Consider the following 14,514-nt stretch of genomic DNA (forward strand, 5'->3'; position numbering starts at 1 on the left):
ACCCCCAGGGACATAGAAATAGTCACATGTTAGCAAATAACATATTACATCTCAAGTAACAAGACTCCAATGAAATGAGTAATCATGTAAAAGTGGAAGATTGGCTGATTTCCTCTCTGTATAGCAATTTTACAGACAACAACTCTGCATGATGCCACACATTAGCTCATCAAGTGTATGACAACATCTTTAAGGTAGCCATGACTTTCTTAGTCTTTAAGAATGCATCTAAATAAAAATACTCTTATTTGCAGACATGAGGAATGCATACAACTCACATGGAAATGTCCATGAAAGATCCAGCTGCTCATAGTGGTGTTGTCGTCTTGTGCAAAAAGTGTTACATTGACATCATGATCCCAGACAGCTAAAACTTTAACCCAATCCTAGTTTCTTTCCACCTTTTGGCAGGGACACATCAAAACATGTCAGATCAAGTTGTCCCACATGATGTAACCCATGAAAACACAGTTGCCCCATCCTGGATTTGGTACATCTGGTGAAGGATGAACAAGTGCTCTGTTCATCATGTTCCCAGATGAAAGATTGGGAACTGTCCTTGTTCAGTAAGATGACTCACAGTTCTTTAAAAAATAAAACAAGAGAATGGGAGAGAGAGAACTGCCATCCTATGTTTGGTGGAGCAAGACTTTCTATATCTTCTCTGTTAATAAATAGGATTGTAGCAAAGTGACACCTGACTGCATTACCCACTGATTTCTCCTCCTCGTGGTGCTAAAAGGGCAGCTGGAGAAGTGGTGTGAGGGAGAGCCATCCCCACCCACAGACCTCTTCTTGTGACCCTATGGGAATTCTTGTGCACCTATCTATGCCACAGTTCTCATTAAATTTACCCTGACCAAAAATATGAATAACTTAATGGGTTCCATTCTCAGCTTAGTGCAACCCAAGCTATGTAAATCTAGTACAGTTAGTGTCAGTATTTAGTACAGTGACCTGAAAATCTAATCCCCGTTTGTCAGTTCATTCTGGGTTGGTTTGGATTTTTTATTTTTTTTTCTGCTTATAATGCAGCTTCTTTAACCCGGAAGATGAATTGTTATGTGATTAAGCCTACCTTGGAGACAGGAGATGAGAAATTTGCCAGCCTTCCTATAGATGGGTGATGTACAATCAACTGAGTAATTTTAGCATCTCAGTGCCTCAGGTACTTTATTTATTCAGAGGTATTTTCCCCTTCCTTTCTCAGAGGGGGTTGTGCAGAATACAAGGAACACCTGCAATGGCCTTTGATGATTTCAGCTGCTATAAAACTCAAAGTATTAATGGACCTCTGAAACTTTGACGCAATGGAATGAATGAAGTTATAGAGTTCATGTTCCAGGCCTTAAGCTATGCTTGAGTCTATATTAAAGCCTCTGTGAAGTTCTTATTGGTGATTTTTCTTTTCACTGAGTGGGATTGACTCCATAATCCTTGTACACCTTTAGTCATTAACCTGGGCTGGAGAAATCCAGTGCTCATTCCTCTCTTCCATAAATAAGTAGCTGGAGCCTGCTTGTGGGGTCCTTGGGTGCTTGGCAGGCCTTCAAAACGAGGAGGGCAAACTGGAGGAGTGCAATTTCTTCCTTGCTCTTCTCATGTACTCTTGCTTCCTTGCATTCCTACAGCAGAACCACTGGGGGTTAATGAGTTTTTCTCCAGTAAAGTGGTCCTCACAAACATTGAAAGATGCCAGCTGCCTGCCCACACGTCTGCGGTGGTGAACTTCACCCCCTAAACTTTTGGATGCTTCCCCTGCTCCCTAGACCTGTTGCAATTCATGGATGCTCACAGAGAGTCAAACCCTGCACTTAATCACAGGAGCACTTTGAAGAGGAGGTTTCAAATCCACATCTGCAAAGAGTAACTGGCCTTGTCTTCTTAAAAGGCAACAGAAACACTGTGGAAGTTCAGCTCTGACTTCAGCCCTCACATCTCAGGCTCACCGTGGTGTGGTAAGCCATCTGAACACGTACAGTCTTGGAGTAACTAAGTGGGTGTAAGAGAGTCTGCGGCTCCTGGGCACCTGTTGGTTTCAGTGTCAGAACCAGAAAAGGCTTATTAAGAGACGTGACATAGCCCGTTTATTTTGGTCGAGAGTTTTCAACCATGCAATTTGATTTGCCTGTGGGTAACAGGTTATACCAGATGGTTCCTCATTCAGCCTTCTAACATTGTAGTTTGCAGCCTTATCTTGCTTGCTTCACAGCTCACCCTCCTGCAGTAGAACACAGTTATTTTATTTTTAGATAATTAACCTTTTCTTTTGCCAGCCGTAGACGAAGTGCAGGGCTTCATAATTGGTGTGTTGTTGTCTCTGACTGCCATACACCCCCATGGGGACTTTCAGTCATTGTTAGGGCTGGAGTCTCGGTCTGAATCCATGACACAGAGCTGCCTTATTATTTACCCTGAGTGGGAATGCAGCAGAAATCAATGAAATGAATGATTATTATTACCCAGAACTGACTAGAATTCGGGTGCTGAATGATGTGGCCAAATTAATTTTTAAAAAGACGGAGGTGCACGGTGGCTGCGTAACACTCTTACACTTGAAAGCACAACTCTCATCAGGGGGGGCAGGAAGTATGACTGTAAATGTTTTTTCAGCACCTAGTTAGCAGAAAAAAATGTGAGAGATTTTATTGACTAGTGAATTTCTCAGGAAGTAGGGTGGTTAAAGCAGTATTTACATATTGAAATGAAGGGCAGTGCCCAAGTCCTCAAGTACAGCCAAGGAAATAAGCCACATCCCAGGGAGGTCCTGTCCTATAAGCCTTATTCCAACAAGGAGGCCTTGGAAACCAGTATAAATGACTGCCTACTTGGATATTGTCTGAATACAACTTTTAGCTGTGGCACAGGGGCTTTTGATCTTCGGATCATTGAAGGGTTGGGTTTTTATGAGAGCTGTAAATGGGTTGTTATTCATGATCACACATCATCACTTCTCAGTACTCATGAGCACTTGGAGAGTCAGCACGATCTGGGGTAGCTTCTGATTTTTCCAGAAAACAGGATTTGATAACAACACGTGGGGGAAGGGGAAAGGGAAATCCTTTTCTTTCTTCATCTACATGCAGGAGATTTCACAGACACTACCTGAACTTCTTCTCAAACCCATCATTTTTTCCAGTCCTCTGGACAAAACGTTGCTCTAACTGCAGCAGTCAAGACCTGTACAGACCCATGGTCTTGGTTTACTGGAAAATCAAGGTGAGGTTATGTCAGAGCAATTCCTGATGCCCAAGGGACTGAAGTCCAGTCTGTGCTGCAGTGAGGGCACCAGATGGGAAAGTGAGCATCTAGATGGTCTCCACTCCATCACCTCTGAGCCTCGCCTTCTTTGTCTGGTTCCATCTCAGTAACAACATGTGGTGAGCGACCGTGCAAATGGGAAGGGGAGGGAGGTCCTGGCTTCAGCCTTGCTCTCTGCAGCCCCGTCAAGTCTGGGCTTTTATTGAACTGTCCAGAAGCATGCCTGCCTACACCAAGTAATTGCGTTTTGTTGTGGCTGTTATAAAATACATTGGAAACATGTGTGGCTAGAAAGGCACATTAAACTCCTGAATTTCAGCGTGAGTTTCTTTTGCTCTGTTTTGGTTTGATTTAATAGGCCAAAGGAGACATTTCAATGAGGAGCTGTGGCTCTCTCAGAGTTTCCTGTGTTCTTCAAGGGGCTGTAGGCTTTGGTATTAGAAAGGGAGCAAGCTTGGGCCGCTGTGGGTCCAAGGGAAACTTTTGCTTTAGCTAAGTCATCCATAAATTGCAACCCAGGGTAACATCCTCTCCCTCTAGGACTTGCACTCTTCCTTGGGTACATGGTGCCTAAGAACAGAGAAGGAAGAAGGACATTTTCCAGCGTCTCATGAATATGGGGTTCACCCTTAGGGGAACATTTGGTGTCAGGGCAATGCCTGATGAGAAACAGCAGTCTTTCTTAGCAGCAGTGTGTGGATATTTCATCTGCCAGAGTCACGTTCCCATTGCTACCCATGGGAAAATTTCACTGCATTGCCCAGGGCTCCCAGTTATCTATCTGAGTGAGATATCTCTTACTGGTAGTAGCACTTAGGGTCTGATCCTGTAGAAACTCCCTATGAGGTACATGAGTTCTCACAGGTGTTGCAGGCTCTTTACATGCCTGAGGTTTTGCGTGATCAGTCCCTGGGTTTATGGACAGGTCCTGTTTCCCCTTTTTTGGGTTCCTCTTTGTGCAGCCCTGCAATCAGGAGCTGATCAAGGAAGGCAGCACGATATGTCAGGTTTCATTATCACCCTGGTTCCTGGTAAAGAATGAGGATCGAGCAGCCCAGTTCTCACAGTTTTCAACTTTCATCTGCCTTTGTGCATGAAGCAATGTTTAAAATGTTGCTACTACTCTCCCCTGCAAATAAGAGAAGTCTGTGCCTCCAGCAGGAGGTATAAAATATTTTGTTTATTCAGGGAAAGATAGCAATCATGAACATTAGTCTGGATTTAAAAGCCTTGGACTTTATTAGGGAAATTGACTTCAGTTTAATAGGAAAGAAGGGGAGGGGTGGAGGGGGTGAGAGGAACAAGAAGGAAATTTCAAATAAAAATGTTCCAAGACCTCTTATTCATGAGTTTAGCTTTTGCCTGTTGAGCTTAAACAACTTTCCATTAACATTCCTTATTGAGTACTGCAAATGGAAAAAGCAAATAAACATTGGTCCATGGCCTGATGTGTTGTCAGTGATGCTGTTCATGATTTTTTTTTGCTCTGTCAGTGAGAGGGAAGGTGCCAGCAGCACTGCTAGTTGCCATCCTGGCCAGACTCTGTGCTGCATTTCTGTACAAAGCAGGCATGAGAAAAAAGTTTCATTCCATCTCCATGCTGCCCACGTAGGGACAGGTGAGAGGGCTTAAAATGCATCCTAGTATAAATTAATAGTTGTCAAAGATGAGTCATCACATCCTACATTACCTTTCCTAAGCTGGTCAGGTTCTGTTTTGCAGTCAGTAGGCTTTTCTGGAGTTTACCATTCTCATCTGGAGACCTCACAACTGTAATAAGCAAGGACGTCTCTTTAATTTCCAGCCTGCATTTTATTGACCTACTTGTTATTATGCCAGGATTCTCTATTGTAGTTCTTTCTTTCCTCCCTCCCTCCTCCCCCTTTCCCCCCCATCATTTTTGCCCCCCCCCCCTCCTCCTCACTGGCTTGAAATGTATATGCATCCAACATGTAACCTTTCAAGACTTATTATTGAACAAGCCAAGGTCTCCTAGTCCCTTCTTATAAAAGAATGTCTCATCACCGTGCCCAGCTCCCTAGCAGGATTCAGCAGATTCATTTCACTAAGTGCCTTACCCACCGTTCTCACAAATACTTGTACTCTTCATCTCTTGGCTGGGTATTCTTCCTACCACTGACATTGTTTTTTTCCATTGATGCATCTTCCTTTGCCTTGCTTTCTTCTTGCAGTCTGCTCATAATTGCATATAGGAAAAACACTTCCAGTCTTGCTCCATCATTTCTTAGTTTAAAGCTCTTCTTACCAGAAAACAACAACAACAACAACAAAAGCTGAAGGTGAGTGAAAGAAAGTTTCTTAAGCAGAAAAGACCACTTTCTAGGCACAACCTAGATCTGTTTCAGGGAACAAGCTGTTTTGAGCCACCTGTTCTTCAGCCTCCTTTTCCCTCTTTCTGTGCAGACCAGAGGAATTCCACTTTAGGGCCGTTGGGGATGTTTGAGCTCTTCTCTACCTTGGCTGAACTATGACAGCCCTAAATCTCCAGGCAAGAAGGATGCTCAGCCTCATGAATTGGCCTAACCTCTAGTTTCGTACAATCTCTACCACAAGAGAAAACTTTTTTAACACTCATCTCGCTTGTCAGCTTTATCAAACAGAATCCATCTTTGGCTAAATTCAATGACGAAAGTTTGTGAGGGAGTGGGGAAAAAAGTCACCCGCCTTAACCCTATGCTTTTTCTGTGTTAGGCTATGTGAAGGAACCTCTTGCCCTTGTGTAGACTGAGAACATCATATCAGAGCTGGCTGGAGTCAACATAAGATCAGCTACATGCTGTAGTATTACTCGAATGCAGCACAAAATGTCCTACCATGGAGTGAGGCCAACACGCCTGGGGCTTGCATGCAAGTGCATCATTAAGTCTCAGATGATCTTTCCATATGTCTTCTAAAATGTCAACACACAGCTGATCCCATACAGGCCAGCACATCCTTTTATACTGTTGTGATTTTCAGTCAATTTTTCATTCCTAGCTAGTAACGTGCTGCTGATACTCTGCTAATGGGTTCACCCAGAACTCCCCTCCTGATAAACCTCTTGCCTTAGACTCAGGACAGGAGATGAAAAGAACCAGGTGATCTTTTGTTCGTGATCTAGTGAGAGATGTCCCTGTCCATGGCAGATGGGTGGGCTAGATGACCTTTAAAGGTCCCTTCCAATACGAACCATTCAGTGATTCAATGATTATATGAAAACAGATTGCTTGGCAAGTAAATATATGTGTGATTTTGCTGGAAATTATTATCCTTTGTACTTGAAATCCCTGCTCTACATCATTTAGCAAAGTTTCTATTTGACTTGTTTGTATCCAGTGAGGAATTATAACATCTTCTGAACTCAAGATTCTTAATACAGAGCTCAGAAATGTTCAGGTGATTTACACAAGGCACCTACACCTGGCCTCCGAACAGCTCCACAGGCTCCACTGACTGTTTTAATGAGCAAGAGGAACTGTTACACTGCTGACAGCAGGAGCTCTAGCACTCAGCTCCTATGTATGTGTGTATATTATAGGCACCTAAATAACCTGTTCCTGGAGCTGAGTATCAGTGTACGTGCTTAGCTTAGGACAAAGGATTTTGAGGGGGTGGTTCAGAGCACCCATTAAGTGGGTAAGGAATCTCTGCTGCTGAAATCAGATGCCTCCAGTGAGATGGTATTTCTATGGGGGAGTAAAAGAGAAGAGGAGGAAGACAGAGAAGAAAGCAGGAATGGAGCTGTTGTACAGGGTCTTGGGTTATTATAAAACAGCTGGTCATGGCAAATATCTGTGAGTGATGGATTACAAGTCAGATACATTTAAATCAAAAGGCAGAGTAGGCAAAGGTAAGCTAATAAGTAAGATTTCAAAAAAAAATATCAAAAGAGGAAACTTTGATGAATTGTAGGAAATAATTAGCAAAGATAGCTGATCTCAGGATTTGAATGTGTTTGGGGGTGAATTTTAACCAAAGCTATGGAAAGTATCTTAGACTTCTATTTCAAGAAAGAAGAGAGAAAAACAAGTAGAATGGGACTACAAACATAAAAGTATGAATAATGCAGGGGTAAAGAATCCTAAGAAAAAGCAGGGAACAAAGAAAGAAAAATGGAAAAATGGAAACAAGGAAACTCTCTTAAAAGATGTAGAAGTAAAAATGAGATTTTGCTAAGCTCCAGGTGAACTACAAGCTTCAAAGATTGTTAGAAAAGGATGAAAGGTTCACTGGGTATGTTGAAGTTGAGCATTCTGGGGTGGACATTAGAGATATTAAAATAACTTTCTTTCCAAAACCTAAGTGAATGTGTTGCCTCCCTTTTTCAAGAACTTAGGGAGAAAGGCAATGGTTAATGACAATGAGCGTCTACATGTAGCTCAGGTGCTTATGAAATGATGAACAGATAACACAGGACTTTAAAAGAACTCACAAATGACACCAGAATTGGTAGTAAAGTTTTTCAATAAAATTCTTGAGTTAGAGGTGATGTTACAGAAATGGTGAATAGCAAAGGTAATACCTATGTTTTAGAAATATGAAAAATGTGATATGGGAAGCCATAGGCTTGTTAATTTGATCTTGATACACCTCAGGTCTTAGAATGCAATAAAAGGACGTGGATAACATGTAAATGATAGAAATTCATCTTACCAGACTAAACTGGACCTTTACTTGATAGGATAATTCATTATCTGAGACAAAGGAAATTAAGTAAATTACACCTATCTAAACTTAGTGGAGTATTTGAGAGAGGGCTACATGGGCAATTATTAGTTGAGCTGGAGAAGGGGATTAGCAGAAGAAAAGTTATACAGAACTGGCTAAAGATAAGATGAAAATGGAGCTAATATTGAAAATAGAGGCATTATAAGGAAGAAACTCTCTCTGATTTGGCTGGTGATTTAAATAATTTTTGCCAATACAGAGAGGACTCAGAATATCTTAATGAAATGGAATGTAATTCAAGAATACTTAGGATCTAATAACAAGGGTTTCAGCCATCAGCTTAGAGCTTTGCTGAAGTGAATGGCTGAGAAAAAGGCCAGGTGACTTGAAGCCACTGAACTGAAGAAGCCATGAAAAAGGCAAAAGTGATCTTAAAAATATTGGAAACATATGTCCAAAAAAAAAAAAAAAGTATGACATTATAAAGGATATCAGCGAAATTTTAGAGTGTAGTATGACCAGGCTGCCTTAGAGCACATTAGACTTGTTTATTCAATCAAAGGTGGTGTCACTAACCTCAGTTTCCTTCACATGACTCAAATTCACCCCTTTGCACACACGTTCCCTACCAGCACCACCTTGTGAGAGCTGGTCACCTTTGCCCCACCTTTGAATTGTGCATAATTTTATATCCTGCTTACCAAGTGTGACCTGACTGTGTAATAGTAAATCATAGCTTTGGAGTGATTCTACAAGTACGTATCATAACCGTGACTGCAGTGAAAGTTATTTTAAGTGTCCCTGCCTCCCTTATTCATTGCAGTACAACGGTGGGAGTACAGATTACAGTACAACTGAGGCACGCTAGCAGCTCTGGGCTTGGCTGTCTCTTCAGGCTTTTGCCCTTCTCTTTTTCTCTTGCTCACCCATCATACCATGCAGGAAAGAAATATCCACCTTGTCTGTTTGACCTAATGATATATCATCACAAAACCTTCCTAAAGTCTTTGCTACCAGTTTAGTGTGTGAATGTAAGTTGTGTTAGTGGTTCCCAAATGACTTGATAGAAGAAAGAGATGAAGGATGTTTTCAGGCTTTACACCCTGAAGAGAGACTTCTGAGATCAGGCCAGAAATAGCTATGAAATCGCTGTAGATGAAATTAATGGCAAGCACAAAGTTTGGTGTAAAGGTAAATCACAGAAGGTTTATCTACACAGATCTGGTTTCCTAGTACACCAGGCTTCCCAAAACAAAAAGCATTAGAATAGAAGTCAAGAGCAAAACTTGGCAAAGTCTAGCCACAAGGAACACAGGCCCCAGCTAAGAGGTGGAGGACTGTCTCTTGGAAGCTTTGATGAGCTCCAATTGCCCAGTACGTGGTAAGGAGAGCTAAAAACATAATTCTAGCTTCTGTGGTGGGTGATGAGTAAGGGACATGATTTCCCACTGTGAAAGCATATCTAGTGCCGGTAGTCACAATTTCAGAGTAGATGTCATAAGGGAGGAGATGATAAAGCAATAAAAGGTGACTCAAGGGCTGGAGAAAATGCCTGCAAATGAAAGTCTGTAAGAGCTCACGTTTAGTTAGTTTAGCAAAGAAAGGACCGGGAAATGAGTGTATTAGAGTGTGCAATTTCATGGAGGGAAAATGCCCAGATAGTGAAAGGTGCTTCTATCTAGCTGTGACACAAAGGTTGGAACTGATGCCTGAGAGAAGCGCAGGTCCCTGCCCCTGGAGCCAGAGTAATGGGTGGTCTGGTGTATGCAGTGCAGAGGTGGACAGACTATGGGATCTGATAGCTCTTCTGGATCCTAAACCCTTTGAATCTTTGAATTGTGCTGCAAAGATCTTTCTCCATTCAGGGTTCCAGTCCCTCACCAGAAGACGGAGCAAAAGTCCCCTGGAAGGCTATCCACTGACTGCAGTGGCTGTGGGCCAGGGCCACAGCATTGCAGTGACATGCAGGGGGAAGCAATAACTACTAAGAGAAGTATTAAATACCAGTAGTGGCCTGAAAAGTGTCTGTGATTGTACGGCTGTGAAATTTAGAAAGTGAAAGGAAGGTCCGTACTATCTTTCCAACCAAGAAGGACTTGGAAAACCACACCCCATCTATTACAGACAGATGGGTGGCACACTGGGACTGCTGACAAGACTGTGAGCAGCTCTGGAAGAATTAGCTCTTCGGGTTAATTTTCTGGCAGGCAGATTAGGACCAATCTCTTCTTTACATTACCTTTGATCTGCAATTTATTATATTTTATTTTATTTATTTTCTGAGGCTTAACTCACTGCATTGCCATTTCCTCAGGTAAAACCTTGTGGGCTCTGCTGTGCTGCAGAGCTGCAGAGATGTGCTTCTCCTCTCAGCCCTTGCACAAAGCCCTAAGGTCAAAGCAGTTGTGATCTCCTCACTGGGACTGACTTGCTAATTATCAACTTCAATTTCATGCACTGTTTTTATCCCTTCAGCTTCTTAAAGAAAGGCTTTCATGCTGTATTTCAACAGAAAATTCCAGTTCATGCTCACCAGCTCTTCAAATATCCTTTGCCACAGGAGGGGAGATGCATTTCTCAGGCGGATGAGAGACCTCTGTGTTGGTCTCTTACATTCTCTGTTAGGTGCTATTGCAGCAAGAGCGCATAGCATCTTTCACAGTCAGGGATTTGAAACCTGACTTAGGCTCTTCTGTCTACTTTAGGTACTTCTATCTGCTGCAGTACATATGTGCTGCATCTCTTTTCATGAAAAAGATGAGGACAAGGAGAGATGCAGGTGCGTATTTCTCCACCCAAGACTTACTCTGCAGTGGGAGGGTGAAGTGGCATGCAGCCCTTGCCATGGTCAGTGGTGGGATATGACAAAGGAGAATGTCATCTGGAGGTGTCTCTCTCACCACAGCCATTGTAGAGAGTGTAAGCCACTGTGCTCTTAAATGTCACGCCAAATTTAGGCAACTTATCTGGATGTCAGAGATAAGGTTAATCCAAGGGTATGGACAGAGACAGCATTAGGAGCCTAGTGCATCTCCACCCAATAAATTGCACCAAAATTCCTTAACATTTGCTTCTTTGGAGAGCATCTTAGGACCATCCATATGAGAAGACAGACTGATTAATCCTAAATATCTAGATGCTTTAGCCCTGTTAGATGGTTGCACAAAGGACAGGAATCTGATTCTCTGCAACACTCTGGTGGATGTGACCAAAGAGATTACAGATAACCTCTGTCTATGAGCGATTACCGTGCAGTCTTGCTTACCCTGGTTTTCCTCTGTTATGTCCCAGTGCCTGCATTAGGATGAAGCTGGCTTGGAGCTGGGCTGTGCCTGCACATGTGGCACAATGACACCACCTCTCTCTGGTGGATGGTCTTTACTGGGGACTCTTCCCAAGGAAACTTCAAAGGGAAAACATGTTTTTGGTCCTTTCTGTCCCTCACTGCAGAGGAAAAGGTCAGACATCATAGAGAGATGAATTAGCTCTGTATCAAGGCCTCGGCAGTTGTTTTGTTTGGTTGGTTTTTGTTTATTTCTTTGTTTTTTAACACAACCTCCAGACTTCAGAGGCTTTAGTAAATCCTCCTATTTCAGCTTCATTTCAAAACAAAAGAGTCTTAGGGCTTACCTATAACCTAACCACTCAAAAGTGCAATTTCATTTCCCCTAAAATTCAGACTAAACAGTTTCAAGCCTCCAGAGAATTTACCTAAGCTTTGCCAGGTTCTGAATTAATCATGTTTAAAAAAGGTAAATAATTTTTTTACTAAAATGACTTACTATCCTGGTGCCTGAAAGAGAGGTGCTACCAGGGGCAGCTAAAAGCAGAGGCACAGTTGTTTTAGGACAGTACCCCACAGAGCACCTTTCTCCTCCCCACCGAGTAATGCTGTTTAGAGTCTATTGCTTTCTCATTTTCTGTGTATACTACCAAGGAGCAGAGGATGAATGAAAGGCAAAGCGTGATGAACTGTTCTTGCAGATGACAGCTGAAAACCGCAGTCAATCAGCCACCATCCGCCTTCCACACAGATTTGCAGAGAGGGTTAATGAAACCAGAGGCGATCACGATTGTCCTCTGGCGTGGAGTGCCTGCGTGCTGCAGCGTAGCAGCTGTGGCTTGGGAAAGAAAGGGATGAGGCTTTAACTGCCCCCAGAAAACCTCACTGACAAAATAAACACACAAGCAAAAAGGTGAGAGCTTAAACTCTGACACCAGTGACTCCTAGCTGTGTCTCAATAAGGAAGGCAGATTGCCTGGCGAGCACGTTATTCAGAGGTGGTATCAAGTATTGATTTATTTCCAAGAAACCTTAATTACATTGTTCAAAGTCTTGAAAAAGAAGGATGGCCTTGGAGTTATCAGCAATATGAAACTGGGCAGTAGATAACAAAACCCATCAGTGATTCTGAGCTGTTTTAATACACTTCTTGATGTGTTTCTCAGAAGACAATCATCACCAGATATGCTCTTTTAATCTAACTAACCAATGCTGTATGTTGACATCAACTTGTTCCATTACCTCCTCACATGGTTGGGGCTTTATGCTTCACTTATCTGAACAGATGAGCAGATAACCTCTACTTCCAGAGCATCCTTTGGATTTTTATGGTGTTTTGAATTAGCGATGCAAATCTAATTTTGCTGAAACAGACCTAGACTCCATTACTGAAGGAGCAGTTTCTATTTGGATTAACAAGGCTGCATTGTGTCACTGCCTGATGTAAGGTGCAGAAGTGCCCAATTTATCAGAATATTAAACGTAAGAGCCTGTTGTGGTTTCTCTCTAGCCTACAGAATGTACATTTGCAGGTCTGCAGCTGAAATCCCTTCATCAAACACCTCATTACCTTGGCAAAGTGAGGGGAAATAGCAACTTAAATGCTTCAGGAATATACTGGTTATATATTAACCCATGGATCTGTAGCTGTAGGAGTAGGACAAGCACCACAGTGTTTCTTTTGTTTAATAGAAAATCAAACCAGAAAAAAAATATGCTCCTGTCCTCTTTGGGATGTTGCTTATGACAGAAACAAGAGGAAGAACCATGTTGGAAAGGAGTTTAAACTATGCCTGCGCTGGTGCTACCCAGGAACATTTTTGAGGTGTGCGCTCCCACGCCGTGCTGAAATGAGACACAGGCATGTGCCACCTGCCCCCTCCAGGGTCTGGTGTCCCCAGAGGGCATGTGAGCTGGACAGAACCCCTGGCATATTCTGCAAAAGTGTCTCATCTGCACTTTCAATGGAATACGATCCCAGATTATACCACACACCACCCTACTGGTCAATGTAAATGCAGACCAAGAAATCAAGGTTTTCTTTCTGGCTAAGTAAAAAGCTTTCTGAGTAACCTTGTAGCATTACTGGATCCTTTGTAGCTGGTCTATTTTATGTAAACCGATGTGGATAACTTTTATCTATTTGGCAAACATGTTTCAGGTAGAACGAACATTAGAAATTACAGCATGATACAACGATAGGAGGATCACAGGATCTGATTTGGCCTTTTGCAAAACTTGCCATCCATTGGGAGGCTGTTGCCTTGCAGTTAGACCTTTACAGGTCTGTGTAAGCTCCTGTGCTGGTAGTACAGCAAACTCTGAGTTTGTGGCTCCATTGCATGCTATCAGGCTCTGCTGTGTTCAGGTTTGATATGCCTGCCACAAGGTGTAGGAAATAACAATGCAGTATGCTGCTGTGTGCAAACCCAGAGCTGCTATGCAAGATTTACCTTTCCAAAGAACTATAAACTTCAGCGAACTGTGTATCTTCTCTATCTGTTGTTGTTTATGTGCCTATTGATTTATCTACCCATTCATCCACCCAAAAGTAACTCACAGCAAGAGACTTCTCAAAAGCTGTACAAGTGTTTCCATGTCCCTGTTTTGATTCTCCCAGGAGTTATTATTCTGGCAGTTCACAAAGCTCCTTGTCAGTCTCTATAAAGTAAAGAACTTAATTGTGCAGAACAGATAGTTCTTTGCTGGTGGCACAATGCCTACAATTATGAAGATGGACAAAAATTACCAGCAACTCACTTTGCTGGGGTAAAGTTTGTGACATCAACAGTGGATTTTTCTTCCTCTGAAACAAAAGTTTCTGCATTTTGAATAAGTATCATCTTTTGCATGTACTGCCAGTCACCCACCTAACCAAAGGGAAGAATTACCACAACAAACCACATGGGATTGTAAACAACAGGAAGGAAAAAGGGACTTCTTGTTATAGAACTGATGGGAGTGGGTGTAGTTCAAGGAACTTTGCTGCTTCCCGTCTGCCCTACAGCAGACTTTATAGGGATGCAGGAGACAGAGGGGATTCCTAGAGATACCCAAATCCCATCCCACTTTGCATCTCTTAGAGGTTCTTCACCAGCGTAGAAACATTTGAGCATCCCAAGGAGCTCTGCATGTGTCAGAGAGCTTTGAAGACCTGACCTTGAATGTCCTTGGACAAAGTCCTTAGACACATACAACTCCCACTGAAATGGGACTAAATGGGAGTTAGTAAGGTGATGAGGTGAACCTCTGGTGTCAGTTCCTCATCTTTACTGTCTGACTCAAAAAAGCACAGGGACATC

The sequence above is a fragment of the Cygnus atratus genome, chromosome 1, assembly GCF_013377495.2.
Source record: "Cygnus atratus isolate AKBS03 ecotype Queensland, Australia chromosome 1, CAtr_DNAZoo_HiC_assembly, whole genome shotgun sequence".
Lineage (NCBI taxonomy): Eukaryota > Metazoa > Chordata > Aves > Anseriformes > Anatidae > Cygnus > Cygnus atratus.